Source organism: Corella eumyota, chromosome 6 (genome assembly GCF_963082875.1).
Source record: "Corella eumyota chromosome 6, kaCorEumy4.1, whole genome shotgun sequence".
Classification (NCBI taxonomy): Eukaryota; Metazoa; Chordata; class Ascidiacea; order Phlebobranchia; family Corellidae; genus Corella; species Corella eumyota.
In genome coordinates, this window is record NC_137495.1 from 11,420,028 (window position 1) to 11,429,749 (window position 9,722).

The 9,722-nt window shown below is 37.6% G+C and overlaps 34 non-coding genes across 34 annotated transcripts; all 34 read right to left on the minus strand.

Moving 5' to 3' along the window:
- Positions 1-86: 86 nt before the first annotated feature.
- On the minus strand, positions 87-205 carry LOC145756903 (5S ribosomal RNA). The gene has a single exon (XR_014285000.1). It is a non-coding gene; the product is annotated as a 5S ribosomal RNA (ribosomal RNA).
- A 168-nt stretch (positions 206-373) lies between these two features.
- LOC145756424 (5S ribosomal RNA) lies at positions 374-492 on the minus strand. Its single transcript, XR_014284545.1, has one exon. It is a non-coding gene; the product is annotated as a 5S ribosomal RNA (ribosomal RNA).
- A 168-nt stretch (positions 493-660) lies between these two features.
- Positions 661-779, minus strand: LOC145756915 (5S ribosomal RNA). Its single transcript, XR_014285011.1, has one exon. It is a non-coding gene; the product is annotated as a 5S ribosomal RNA (ribosomal RNA).
- Positions 780-941: 162 nt separating this feature from the next.
- LOC145756476 (5S ribosomal RNA) lies at positions 942-1,060 on the minus strand. The gene has a single exon (XR_014284594.1). It is a non-coding gene; the product is annotated as a 5S ribosomal RNA (ribosomal RNA).
- Positions 1,061-1,228: 168 nt separating this feature from the next.
- Positions 1,229-1,347, minus strand: LOC145756927 (5S ribosomal RNA). The gene has a single exon (XR_014285022.1). It is a non-coding gene; the product is annotated as a 5S ribosomal RNA (ribosomal RNA).
- Positions 1,348-1,515: 168 nt separating this feature from the next.
- LOC145756938 (5S ribosomal RNA) lies at positions 1,516-1,634 on the minus strand. Its single transcript, XR_014285033.1, has one exon. It is a non-coding gene; the product is annotated as a 5S ribosomal RNA (ribosomal RNA).
- A 162-nt stretch (positions 1,635-1,796) lies between these two features.
- On the minus strand, positions 1,797-1,915 carry LOC145757061 (5S ribosomal RNA). The gene has a single exon (XR_014285147.1). It is a non-coding gene; the product is annotated as a 5S ribosomal RNA (ribosomal RNA).
- A 168-nt stretch (positions 1,916-2,083) lies between these two features.
- LOC145756439 (5S ribosomal RNA) lies at positions 2,084-2,202 on the minus strand. Its single transcript, XR_014284559.1, has one exon. It is a non-coding gene; the product is annotated as a 5S ribosomal RNA (ribosomal RNA).
- A 168-nt stretch (positions 2,203-2,370) lies between these two features.
- LOC145756950 (5S ribosomal RNA) lies at positions 2,371-2,489 on the minus strand. Its single transcript, XR_014285044.1, has one exon. It is a non-coding gene; the product is annotated as a 5S ribosomal RNA (ribosomal RNA).
- A 168-nt stretch (positions 2,490-2,657) lies between these two features.
- Positions 2,658-2,776, minus strand: LOC145756163 (5S ribosomal RNA). The gene has a single exon (XR_014284297.1). It is a non-coding gene; the product is annotated as a 5S ribosomal RNA (ribosomal RNA).
- A 168-nt stretch (positions 2,777-2,944) lies between these two features.
- On the minus strand, positions 2,945-3,063 carry LOC145756805 (5S ribosomal RNA). The gene has a single exon (XR_014284902.1). It is a non-coding gene; the product is annotated as a 5S ribosomal RNA (ribosomal RNA).
- A 168-nt stretch (positions 3,064-3,231) lies between these two features.
- LOC145756963 (5S ribosomal RNA) lies at positions 3,232-3,350 on the minus strand. The gene has a single exon (XR_014285055.1). It is a non-coding gene; the product is annotated as a 5S ribosomal RNA (ribosomal RNA).
- A 168-nt stretch (positions 3,351-3,518) lies between these two features.
- LOC145756262 (5S ribosomal RNA) lies at positions 3,519-3,637 on the minus strand. Its single transcript, XR_014284392.1, has one exon. It is a non-coding gene; the product is annotated as a 5S ribosomal RNA (ribosomal RNA).
- A 168-nt stretch (positions 3,638-3,805) lies between these two features.
- On the minus strand, positions 3,806-3,924 carry LOC145756263 (5S ribosomal RNA). Its single transcript, XR_014284393.1, has one exon. It is a non-coding gene; the product is annotated as a 5S ribosomal RNA (ribosomal RNA).
- A 168-nt stretch (positions 3,925-4,092) lies between these two features.
- LOC145756164 (5S ribosomal RNA) lies at positions 4,093-4,211 on the minus strand. The gene has a single exon (XR_014284298.1). It is a non-coding gene; the product is annotated as a 5S ribosomal RNA (ribosomal RNA).
- A 168-nt stretch (positions 4,212-4,379) lies between these two features.
- On the minus strand, positions 4,380-4,498 carry LOC145756806 (5S ribosomal RNA). The gene has a single exon (XR_014284903.1). It is a non-coding gene; the product is annotated as a 5S ribosomal RNA (ribosomal RNA).
- A 168-nt stretch (positions 4,499-4,666) lies between these two features.
- On the minus strand, positions 4,667-4,785 carry LOC145756975 (5S ribosomal RNA). Its single transcript, XR_014285066.1, has one exon. It is a non-coding gene; the product is annotated as a 5S ribosomal RNA (ribosomal RNA).
- Positions 4,786-4,953: 168 nt separating this feature from the next.
- On the minus strand, positions 4,954-5,072 carry LOC145756264 (5S ribosomal RNA). The gene has a single exon (XR_014284394.1). It is a non-coding gene; the product is annotated as a 5S ribosomal RNA (ribosomal RNA).
- Positions 5,073-5,240: 168 nt separating this feature from the next.
- On the minus strand, positions 5,241-5,359 carry LOC145756265 (5S ribosomal RNA). Its single transcript, XR_014284395.1, has one exon. It is a non-coding gene; the product is annotated as a 5S ribosomal RNA (ribosomal RNA).
- A 168-nt stretch (positions 5,360-5,527) lies between these two features.
- LOC145756166 (5S ribosomal RNA) lies at positions 5,528-5,646 on the minus strand. Its single transcript, XR_014284300.1, has one exon. It is a non-coding gene; the product is annotated as a 5S ribosomal RNA (ribosomal RNA).
- Positions 5,647-5,814: 168 nt separating this feature from the next.
- LOC145756167 (5S ribosomal RNA) lies at positions 5,815-5,933 on the minus strand. The gene has a single exon (XR_014284301.1). It is a non-coding gene; the product is annotated as a 5S ribosomal RNA (ribosomal RNA).
- Positions 5,934-6,101: 168 nt separating this feature from the next.
- Positions 6,102-6,220, minus strand: LOC145756484 (5S ribosomal RNA). The gene has a single exon (XR_014284600.1). It is a non-coding gene; the product is annotated as a 5S ribosomal RNA (ribosomal RNA).
- A 168-nt stretch (positions 6,221-6,388) lies between these two features.
- On the minus strand, positions 6,389-6,507 carry LOC145756266 (5S ribosomal RNA). Its single transcript, XR_014284396.1, has one exon. It is a non-coding gene; the product is annotated as a 5S ribosomal RNA (ribosomal RNA).
- Positions 6,508-6,675: 168 nt separating this feature from the next.
- On the minus strand, positions 6,676-6,794 carry LOC145756168 (5S ribosomal RNA). Its single transcript, XR_014284302.1, has one exon. It is a non-coding gene; the product is annotated as a 5S ribosomal RNA (ribosomal RNA).
- A 168-nt stretch (positions 6,795-6,962) lies between these two features.
- LOC145756169 (5S ribosomal RNA) lies at positions 6,963-7,081 on the minus strand. The gene has a single exon (XR_014284303.1). It is a non-coding gene; the product is annotated as a 5S ribosomal RNA (ribosomal RNA).
- A 168-nt stretch (positions 7,082-7,249) lies between these two features.
- On the minus strand, positions 7,250-7,368 carry LOC145756987 (5S ribosomal RNA). The gene has a single exon (XR_014285078.1). It is a non-coding gene; the product is annotated as a 5S ribosomal RNA (ribosomal RNA).
- Positions 7,369-7,536: 168 nt separating this feature from the next.
- Positions 7,537-7,655, minus strand: LOC145756999 (5S ribosomal RNA). Its single transcript, XR_014285089.1, has one exon. It is a non-coding gene; the product is annotated as a 5S ribosomal RNA (ribosomal RNA).
- Positions 7,656-7,823: 168 nt separating this feature from the next.
- On the minus strand, positions 7,824-7,942 carry LOC145756170 (5S ribosomal RNA). Its single transcript, XR_014284304.1, has one exon. It is a non-coding gene; the product is annotated as a 5S ribosomal RNA (ribosomal RNA).
- A 168-nt stretch (positions 7,943-8,110) lies between these two features.
- Positions 8,111-8,229, minus strand: LOC145756807 (5S ribosomal RNA). Its single transcript, XR_014284904.1, has one exon. It is a non-coding gene; the product is annotated as a 5S ribosomal RNA (ribosomal RNA).
- Positions 8,230-8,397: 168 nt separating this feature from the next.
- On the minus strand, positions 8,398-8,516 carry LOC145757011 (5S ribosomal RNA). The gene has a single exon (XR_014285100.1). It is a non-coding gene; the product is annotated as a 5S ribosomal RNA (ribosomal RNA).
- A 168-nt stretch (positions 8,517-8,684) lies between these two features.
- Positions 8,685-8,803, minus strand: LOC145756267 (5S ribosomal RNA). Its single transcript, XR_014284397.1, has one exon. It is a non-coding gene; the product is annotated as a 5S ribosomal RNA (ribosomal RNA).
- A 168-nt stretch (positions 8,804-8,971) lies between these two features.
- LOC145756269 (5S ribosomal RNA) lies at positions 8,972-9,090 on the minus strand. The gene has a single exon (XR_014284399.1). It is a non-coding gene; the product is annotated as a 5S ribosomal RNA (ribosomal RNA).
- Positions 9,091-9,258: 168 nt separating this feature from the next.
- LOC145756171 (5S ribosomal RNA) lies at positions 9,259-9,377 on the minus strand. Its single transcript, XR_014284305.1, has one exon. It is a non-coding gene; the product is annotated as a 5S ribosomal RNA (ribosomal RNA).
- Positions 9,378-9,545: 168 nt separating this feature from the next.
- Positions 9,546-9,664, minus strand: LOC145756808 (5S ribosomal RNA). The gene has a single exon (XR_014284905.1). It is a non-coding gene; the product is annotated as a 5S ribosomal RNA (ribosomal RNA).
- Positions 9,665-9,722: the final 58 nt, after the last annotated feature.

The window sequence follows — 9,722 nt, forward strand, 5'->3', positions numbered from 1 at the left end:
ATATCAAATATATTAATTTTCAAAAATTTTGATAAAAAATGACTTCTACATAAGGTACTTTCTAATATGCTAAAAAACTTATAAAATGCCTACGACACCCGGTATTCCCAGGCGGTCACCCATCCAAGTACTAACCGGGCCCGACGTTGCTTAACTTCCCAGATCGGACGAGATGGGGTGTACTCAACGTGGTATGGTCGTAGGCAATGTGATGTGGTGAGCCAACACATTTATCATTAACCGTGTATATTTAAAATAAAATAATTGACTTGCGTCCTTTAGAAGTTATATCAAATATATTAATTTTCAAAAATTTTGATAAAAAATGACTTCTACATAAAGTACTTTCTAATATGCTATAAAACTTATAAAATGCCTACGACACCCGGTATTCCCAGGCGGTCACCCATCCAAGTACTAACCGGGCCCGACGTTGCTTAACTTCCCAGATCGGACGAAATGGGGTGTACTCAACGTGGTATGGTCGTAGGCAATGTGAAGTGGTGAGCCAACACATTTATCATTAACCGTGTATATTTAAAATAAAATAAATGACTTGCGTCCCTTAGCAGTTATATCAAATATATTAATTTTCAAAAATTTTGATAAAAAATGACTTCTACATAAGGTACTTTCTAATATGCTAAAAAACTTATAAAATGCCTACGACACCCGGTATTCCCAGGCGGTCACCCATCCAAGTACTAACCGGGCCCGACGTTGCTTAACTTCCCAGATCGGACGAGATGGGGTGTACTCAACGTGGTATGGTCGTAGGCAATGTGATGTGCCAACACATTTATCATTAAACGTGTATATTTAAAATAAAATAAATGACTTGCGTCGCCTAGCAATTATATCAAATATATTAATTTTCAAAAATTTCTATAAAAATGACTTATACATAAGGTACTTTCTAATATGCTAAAAAACTTATAAAATTCCTACGACACCCGGTATTCCCAGGCGGTCACCCATCCAAGTACTAACCGGGCCCGACGTTGCTTAACTTCCCAGATCGGACGAGATGGGGTGTACTCAACGTGGTATGGTCGTAGGCAATGTGATGTGGTGAGCCAACACATTTATCATTAACCGTGTATATTTAAAATAAAATAAATGACTTGCGTCGCTTAGCAGTTATATCAAATATATTAATTTTCAAAAATTTTGATAAAAAATGACTTCTACATAAGGTACTTTCTAATATGCTAAAAAACTTATAAAATGCCTACGACACCCGGTATTCCCAGGCGGTCACCCATCCAAGTACTAACCGGGCCCGACGTTGCTTAACTTCCCAGATCGGACGAGATGGGGTGTACTCAACGTGGTATGGTCGTAGGCAATGTGATGTGGTGAGCCAACACATTTATCATTAACCGTGTATATTTAAAATAAAATAAATGACTTGCGTCGCTTAGCAATTATATCAAATATATTAATTTTCAAAAATTTTGATAAAAAATGACTTCTACATAAAGTACTTTCTAATATGCTATAAAACTTATAAAATGCCTACGACACCCGGTATTCCCAGGCGGTCACCCATCCAAGTACTAACCGGGCCCGACGTTGCTTAACTTCCCAGATCGGACGAGATGGGGTGTACTCAACGTGGTATGGTCGTAGGCAATGTGATGTGCCAACACATTTATCATTAAACGTGTATATTTAAAATAAAATAAATGACTTGCGTCGCCTAGCAATTATATCAAATATATTAATTTTCAAAAATTTCTATAAAAATGACTTATACATAAGGTACTTTCTAATATGCTAAAAAACTTATAAAATTCCTACGACACCCGGTATTCCCAGGCGGTCACCAATCCAAGTACTAACCGGGCCCGACGTTGCTTAACTTCCCAGATCGGACGAGATGGGGTGTACTCAACGTGGTATGGTCGTAGGCAATGTGATGTGGTGAGCCAACACATTTATCATTAACCGTGTATATTTAAAATAAAATAAATGACTTGCGTCGCTTAGCAATTATATCAAATATATTAGTTTTCAAAAATTTTGATAAAAAATGACTTCTACATAAAGTACTTTCTAATATGCTAAAAAACTTATAAAATGCCTACGACACCCGGTATTCCCAGGCGGTCACCCATCCAACTACTAACCGGGCCCGACGTTGCTTAACTTCCCAGATCGGACGAGATGGGGTGTACTCAACGTGGTATGGTCGTAGGCAATGTGAAGTGGTGAGCCAACACATTTATCATTAACCGTGTATATTTAAAATAAAATAAATGACTTGCGTCCCTTAGCAGTTATATCAAATATATTAATTTTCAAAAATTTTGATAAAAAATGACTTCTACATAAGGTACTTTCTAATATGCTAAAAAACTTATAAAATGCCTACGACACCCGGTATTCCCAGGCGGTCACCCATCCAAGTACTAACCGGGCCCGACGTTGCTTAACTTCCCAGATCGGACGAGATGGGGTGTACTCAACGTGGTATGGTCGTAGGCAATGTGATGTGGTGAGCCAACACATTTATCATTAACCGTGTATATTTAAAATAAAATAAATGACTTGCGTCCCTTAGAAGTTATATCAAATATATTAATTTTCAAAAATTTTGATAAAAAATGACTTCTACATAAAGTACTTTCTAATATGCTATAAAACTTATAAAATGCCTACGACACCCGGTATTCCCAAGCGGTCACCCATCCAAGTACTAACCGGGCCCGACGTTGCTTAACTTCCCAGATCGGACGAGATGGGGTGTACTCAACGTGGTATGGTCGTAGGCAATGTGATGTGGTGAGCCAACACATTTATCATTAACCGTGTATATTTAAAATAAAATAAATGACTTGCGTCCCTTAGAAGTTATATCAAATATATTAATTTTCAAAAATTTTGATAAAAAATGACTTCTACATAAAGTACTTTCTAATATGCTATAAAACTTATAAAATGCCTACGACACCCGGTATTCCCAGGCGGTCACCCATCCAAGTACTAACCGGGCCCGACGTTGCTTAACTTCCCAGATCGGACAAGATGGGGTGTACTCAACGTGGTATGGTCGTAAGCAATGTGATGTGGTGAGCCAACACATTTATCATTAACCGTGTATATTTAAAATAAAATAAATGACTTGCGTCGCTTAGCAATTATATCAAATATATTAGTTTTCAAAAATTTTGATAAAAAATGACTTCTACATAAAGTACTTTCTAATATGCTATAAAACTTATAAAATGCCTACGACACCCGGTATTCCCAGGCGGTCACCCATCCAAGTACTAACCGGGCCCGACGTTGCTTAACTTCCCAGATCGGACGAGATGGGGTGTACTCAACGTGGTATGGTCGTAGGCAATGTGATGTGGTGAGCCAACACATTTATCATTAACCGTGTATATTTAAAATAAAATAAATGACTTGCGTCCCTTAGAAGTTATATCAAATATATTAATTTTCAAAAATTTTGATAAAAAATGACTTCTACATAAAGTACTTTCTAATATGCTATAAAACTTATAAAATGCCTACGACACCCGGTATTCCCAGGCGGTCACCCATCCAAGTACTAACCGGGCCCGACGTTGCTTAACTTCCCAGATCGGACGAGATGGGGTGTACTCAACGTGGTATGGTCGTAAGCAATGTGATGTGGTGAGCCAACACATTTATCATTAACCGTGTATATTTAAAATAAAATAAATGACTTGCGTCGCTTAGCAATTATATCAAATATATTAGTTTTCAAAAATTTTGATAAAAAATGACTTCTACATAAAGTACTTTCTAATATGCTATAAAACTTATAAAATGCCTACGACACCCGGTATTCCCAGGCGGTCACCCATCCAAGTACTAACCGGGCCCGACGTTGCTTAACTTCCCAGATCGGACGAGATGGGGTGTACTCAACGTGGTATGGTCGTAAGCAATGTGATGTGGTGAGCCAACACATTTATCATTAACCGTGTATATTTAAAATAAAATAAATGACTTGCGTCGCTTAGCAATTATATCAAATATATTAGTTTTCAAAAATTTTGATAAAAAATGACTTCTACATAAAGTACTTTCTAATATGCTATAAAACTTATAAAATGCCTACGACACCCGGTATTCCCAAGCGGTCACCCATCCAAGTACTAACCGGGCCCGACGTTGCTTAACTTCCCAGATCGGACGAGATGGGGTGTACTCAACGTGGTATGGTCGTAGGCAATGTGATGTGGTGAGCCAACACATTTATCATTAACCGTGTATATTTAAAATAAAATAAATGACTTGCGTCCCTTAGAAGTTATATCAAATATATTAATTTTCAAAAATTTTGATAAAAAATGACTTCTACATAAAGTACTTTCTAATATGCTATAAAACTTATAAAATGCCTACGACACCCGGTATTCCCAGGCGGTCACCCATCCAAGTACTAACCGGGCCCGACGTTGCTTAACTTCCCAGATCGGACAAGATGGGGTGTACTCAACGTGGTATGGTCGTAAGCAATGTGATGTGGTGAGCCAACACATTTATCATTAACCGTGTATATTTAAAATAAAATAAATGACTTGCGTCGCTTAGCAATTATATCAAATATATTAGTTTTCAAAAATTTTGATAAAAAATGACTTCTACATAAAGTACTTTCTAATATGCTATAAAACTTATAAAATGCCTACGACACCCGGTATTCCCAGGCGGTCACCCATCCAAGTACTAACCGGGCCCGACGTTGCTTAACTTCCCAGATCGGACGAGATGGGGTGTACTCAACGTGGTATGGTCGTAGGCAATGTGATGTGGTGAGCCAACACATTTATCATTAACCGTGTATATTTAAAATAAAATAAATGACTTGCGTCCCTTAGAAGTTATATCAAATATATTAATTTTCAAAAATTTTGATAAAAAATGACTTCTACATAAAGTACTTTCTAATATGCTATAAAACTTATAAAATGCCTACGACACCCGGTATTCCCAGGCGGTCACCCATCCAAGTACTAACCGGGCCCGACGTTGCTTAACTTCCCAGATCGGACGAGATGGGGTGTACTCAACGTGGTATGGTCGTAAGCAATGTGATGTGGTGAGCCAACACATTTATCATTAACCGTGTATATTTAAAATAAAATAAATGACTTGCGTCGCTTAGCAATTATATCAAATATATTAGTTTTCAAAAATTTTGATAAAAAATGACTTCTACATAAAGTACTTTCTAATATGCTATAAAACTTATAAAATGCCTACGACACCCGGTATTCCCAGGCGGTCACCCATCCAAGTACTAACCGGGCCCGACGTTGCTTAACTTCCCAGATCGGACGAGATGGGGTGTACTCAACGTGGTATGGTCGTAAGCAATGTGATGTGGTGAGCCAACACATTTATCATTAACCGTGTATATTTAAAATAAAATAAATGACTTGCGTCGCTTAGCAATTATATCAAATATATTAGTTTTCAAAAATTTTGATAAAAAATGACTTCTACATAAAGTACTTTCTAATATGCTATAAAACTTATAAAATGCCTACGACACCCGGTATTCCCAAGCGGTCACCCATCCAAGTACTAACCGGGCCCGACGTTGCTTAACTTCCCAGATCGGACGAGATGGGGTGTACTCAACGTGGTATGGTCGTAGGCAATGTGATGTGGTGAGCCAACACATTTATCATTAACCGTGTATATTTAAAATAAAATAAATGACTTGCGTCCCTTAGAAGTTATATCAAATATATTAATTTTCAAAAATTTTGATAAAAAATGACTTCTACATAAAGTACTTTCTAATATGCTATAAAACTTATAAAATGCCTACGACACCCGGTATTCCCAAGCGGTCACCCATCCAAGTACTAACCGGGCCCGACGTTGCTTAACTTCCCAGATCGGACGAGATGGGGTGTACTCAACGTGGTATGGTCGTAGGCAATGTGATGTGGTGAGCCAACACATTTATCATTAACCGTGTATATTTAAAATAAAATAAATGACTTGCGTCCCTTAGAAGTTATATCAAATATATTAATTTTCAAAAATTTTGATAAAAAATGACTTCTACATAAAGTACTTTCTAATATGCTATAAAACTTATAAAATGCCTACGACACCCGGTATTCCCAGGCGGTCACCCATCCAAGTACTAACCGGGCCCGACGTTGCTTAACTTCCCAGATCGGACGAGATGGGGTGTACTTAACGTGGTATGGTCGTAGGCAATGTGAAGTGGTGAGCCAACACATTTATCATTAACCGTGTATATTTAAAATAAAATAAATGACTTGCGTCCCTTAGCAGTTATATCAAAGATATTAATTTTCAAAAATTTTGATAAAAAATGACTTCTACATAAGGTACTTTCTAATATGCTAAAAAACTTATAAAATGCCTACGACACCCGGTATTCCCAGGCGGTCACCCATCCAAGTACTAACCGGGCCCGACGTTGCTTAACTTCCCAGATCGGACGAGATGGGGTGTACTCAACGTGGTATGGTCGTAAGCAATGTGATGTGGTGAGCCAACACATTTATCATTAACCGTGTATATTTAAAATAAAATAAATGACTTGCGTCGCTTAGCAATTATATCAAATATATTAGTTTTCAAAAATTTTGATAAAAAATGACTTCTACATAAAGTACTTTCTAATATGCTATAAAACTTATAAAATGCCTACGACACCCGGTATTCCCAAGCGGTCACCCATCCAAGTACTAACCGGGCCCGACGTTGCTTAACTTCCCAGATCGGACGAGATGGGGTGTACTCAACGTGGTATGGTCGTAGGCAATGTGATGTGGTGAGCCAACACATTTATCATTAACCGTGTATATTTAAAATAAAATAAATGACTTGCGTCCCTTAGAAGTTATATCAAATATATTAATTTTCAAAAATTTTGATAAAAAATGACTTCTACATAAAGTACTTTCTAATATGCTATAAAACTTATAAAATGCCTACGACACCCGGTATTCCCAAGCGGTCACCCATCCAAGTACTAACCGGGCCCGACGTTGCTTAACTTCCCAGATCGGACGAGATGGGGTGTACTCAACGTGGTATGGTCGTAGGCAATGTGATGTGGTGAGCCAACACATTTATCATTAACCGTGTATATTTAAAATAAAATAAATGACTTGCGTCCCTTAGAAGTTATATCAAATATATTAATTTTCAAAAATTTTGATAAAAAATGACTTCTACATAAAGTACTTTCTAATATGCTATAAAACTTATAAAATGCCTACGACACCCGGTATTCCCAGGCGGTCACCCATCCAAGTACTAACCGGGCCCGACGTTGCTTAACTTCCCAGATCGGACGAGATGGGGTGTACTCAACGTGGTATGGTCGTAGGCAATGTGAAGTGGTGAGCCAACACATTTATCATTAACCGTGTATATTTAAAATAAAATAAATGACTTGCGTCCCTTAGCAGTTATATCAAAGATATTAATTTTCAAAAATTTTGATAAAAAATGACTTCTACATAAGGTACTTTCTAATATGCTAAAAAACTTATAAAATGCCTACGACACCCGGTATTCCCAGGCGGTCACCCATCCAAGTACTAACCGGGCCCGACGTTGCTTAACTTCCCAGATCGGACGAGATGGGGTGTACTCAACGTGGTATGGTCGTAGGCAATGTGATGTGGTGAGCCAACACATTTATCATTAACCGTGTATATTTAAAATAAAATAAATGACTTGCGTCCCTTAGAAGTTATATCAAATATATTAATTTTCAAAAATTTTGATAAAAAATGACTTCTACATAAAGTACTTTCTAATATGCTATAAAACTTATAAAATGCCTACGACACCCGGTATTCCCAAGCGGTCACCCATCCAAGTACTAACCGGGCCCGACGTTGCTTAACTTCCCAGATCGGACGAGATGGGGTGTACTCAACGTGGTATGGTCGTAGGCAATGTGATGTGGTGAGCCAACACATTTATCATTAACCGTGTATATTTAAAATAAAATAAATGACTTGCGTCCCTTAGAAGTTATATCAAATATATTAATTTTCAAAAATTTTGATAAAAAATGACTTCTACATAAAGTACTTTCTAATATGCTATAAAACTTATAAAATGCCTACGACACCCGGTATTCCCAGGCGGTCACCCATCCAAGTACTAACCGGGCCCGACGTTGCTTAACTTCCCAGATCGGACAAGATGGGGTGTACTCAACGTGGTATGGTCGTAAGCAATGTGATGTGGTGAGCCAACACATTTATCATTAACCGTGTATATTTAAAATAAAATAAATGACTTGCGTCGCTTAGCAATTATATCAAATATATTAGTTTTCAAAAATTTTGATAAAAAATGACTTCTACATAAAGTACTTTCTAATATGCTATAAAACTTATAAAATGCCTACGACACCCGGTATTCCCAGGCGGTCACCCATCCAAGTACTAACCGGGCCCGACGTTGCTTAACTTCCCAGATCGGACGAGATGGGGTGTACTCAACGTGGTATGGTCGTAGGCAATGTGATGTGGTGAGCCAACACATTTATCATTAACCGTGTATATTTAAAATAAAATAAATGACTTGCGTCCCTTAGAAGTTATATCAAATATATTAATTTTCAAAAATTTTGATAAAAAATGACTTCTACATAAAGTACTTTCTAATATGCTATAAAACTTATAAAATGCCTACGACACCCGGTATTCCCAGGCGGTCACCCATCCAAGTACTAACCGGGCCCGACGTTGCTTAACTTCCCAGATCGGACGAGATGGGGTGTACTCAACGTGGTATGGTCGTAAGCAATGTGATGTGGTGAGCCAACACATTTATCATTAACCGTGTATATTTAAAATAAAATAAATGACTTGCGTCGCTTAGCAATTATATCAAATATATTAGTTTTCAAAAATTTTGATAAAAAATGACTTCTACATAAAGTACTTTCTAATATGCTATAAAACTTATAAAATGCCTACGACACCCGGTATTCCCAGGCGGTCACCCATCCAAGTACTAACCGGGCCCGACGTTGCTTAACTTCCCAGATCGGACGAGATGGGGTGTACTCAACGTGGTATGGTCGTAAGCAATGTGATGTGGTGAGCCAACACATTTATCATTAACCGTGTATATTTAAAATAAAATAAATGACTTGCGTCGCTTAGCAATTATATCAAATATATTAGTTTTCAAAAATTTTGATAAAAAATGACTTCTACATAAAGTACTTTCTAATATGCTATAAAACTTATAAAATGCCTACGACACCCGGTATTCCCAAGCGGTCACCCATCCAAGTACTAACCGGGCCCGACGTTGCTTAACTTCCCAGATCGGACGAGATGGGGTGTACTCAACGTGGTATGGTCGTAGGCAATGTGATGTGGTGAGCCAACACATTTATCATTAACCGTGTATATTTAAAATAAAATAAATGACTTGCGTCCCTTAGAAGTTATATCAAATATATTAATTTTCAAAAATTTTGATAAAAAATGACTTCTACATAAAGTACTTTCTAATATGCTATAAAACTTATAAAATGCCTACGACACCCGGTATTCCCAGGCGGTCACCCATCCAAGTACTAACCGGGCCCGACGTTGCTTAACTTCCCAGATCGGACAAGATGGGGTGTACTCAACGTGGTATGGTCGTAAGCAATGTGATGTGGTGAGCCAACACATTTATCATTAACCGTGTATATTTAAAATAAAATA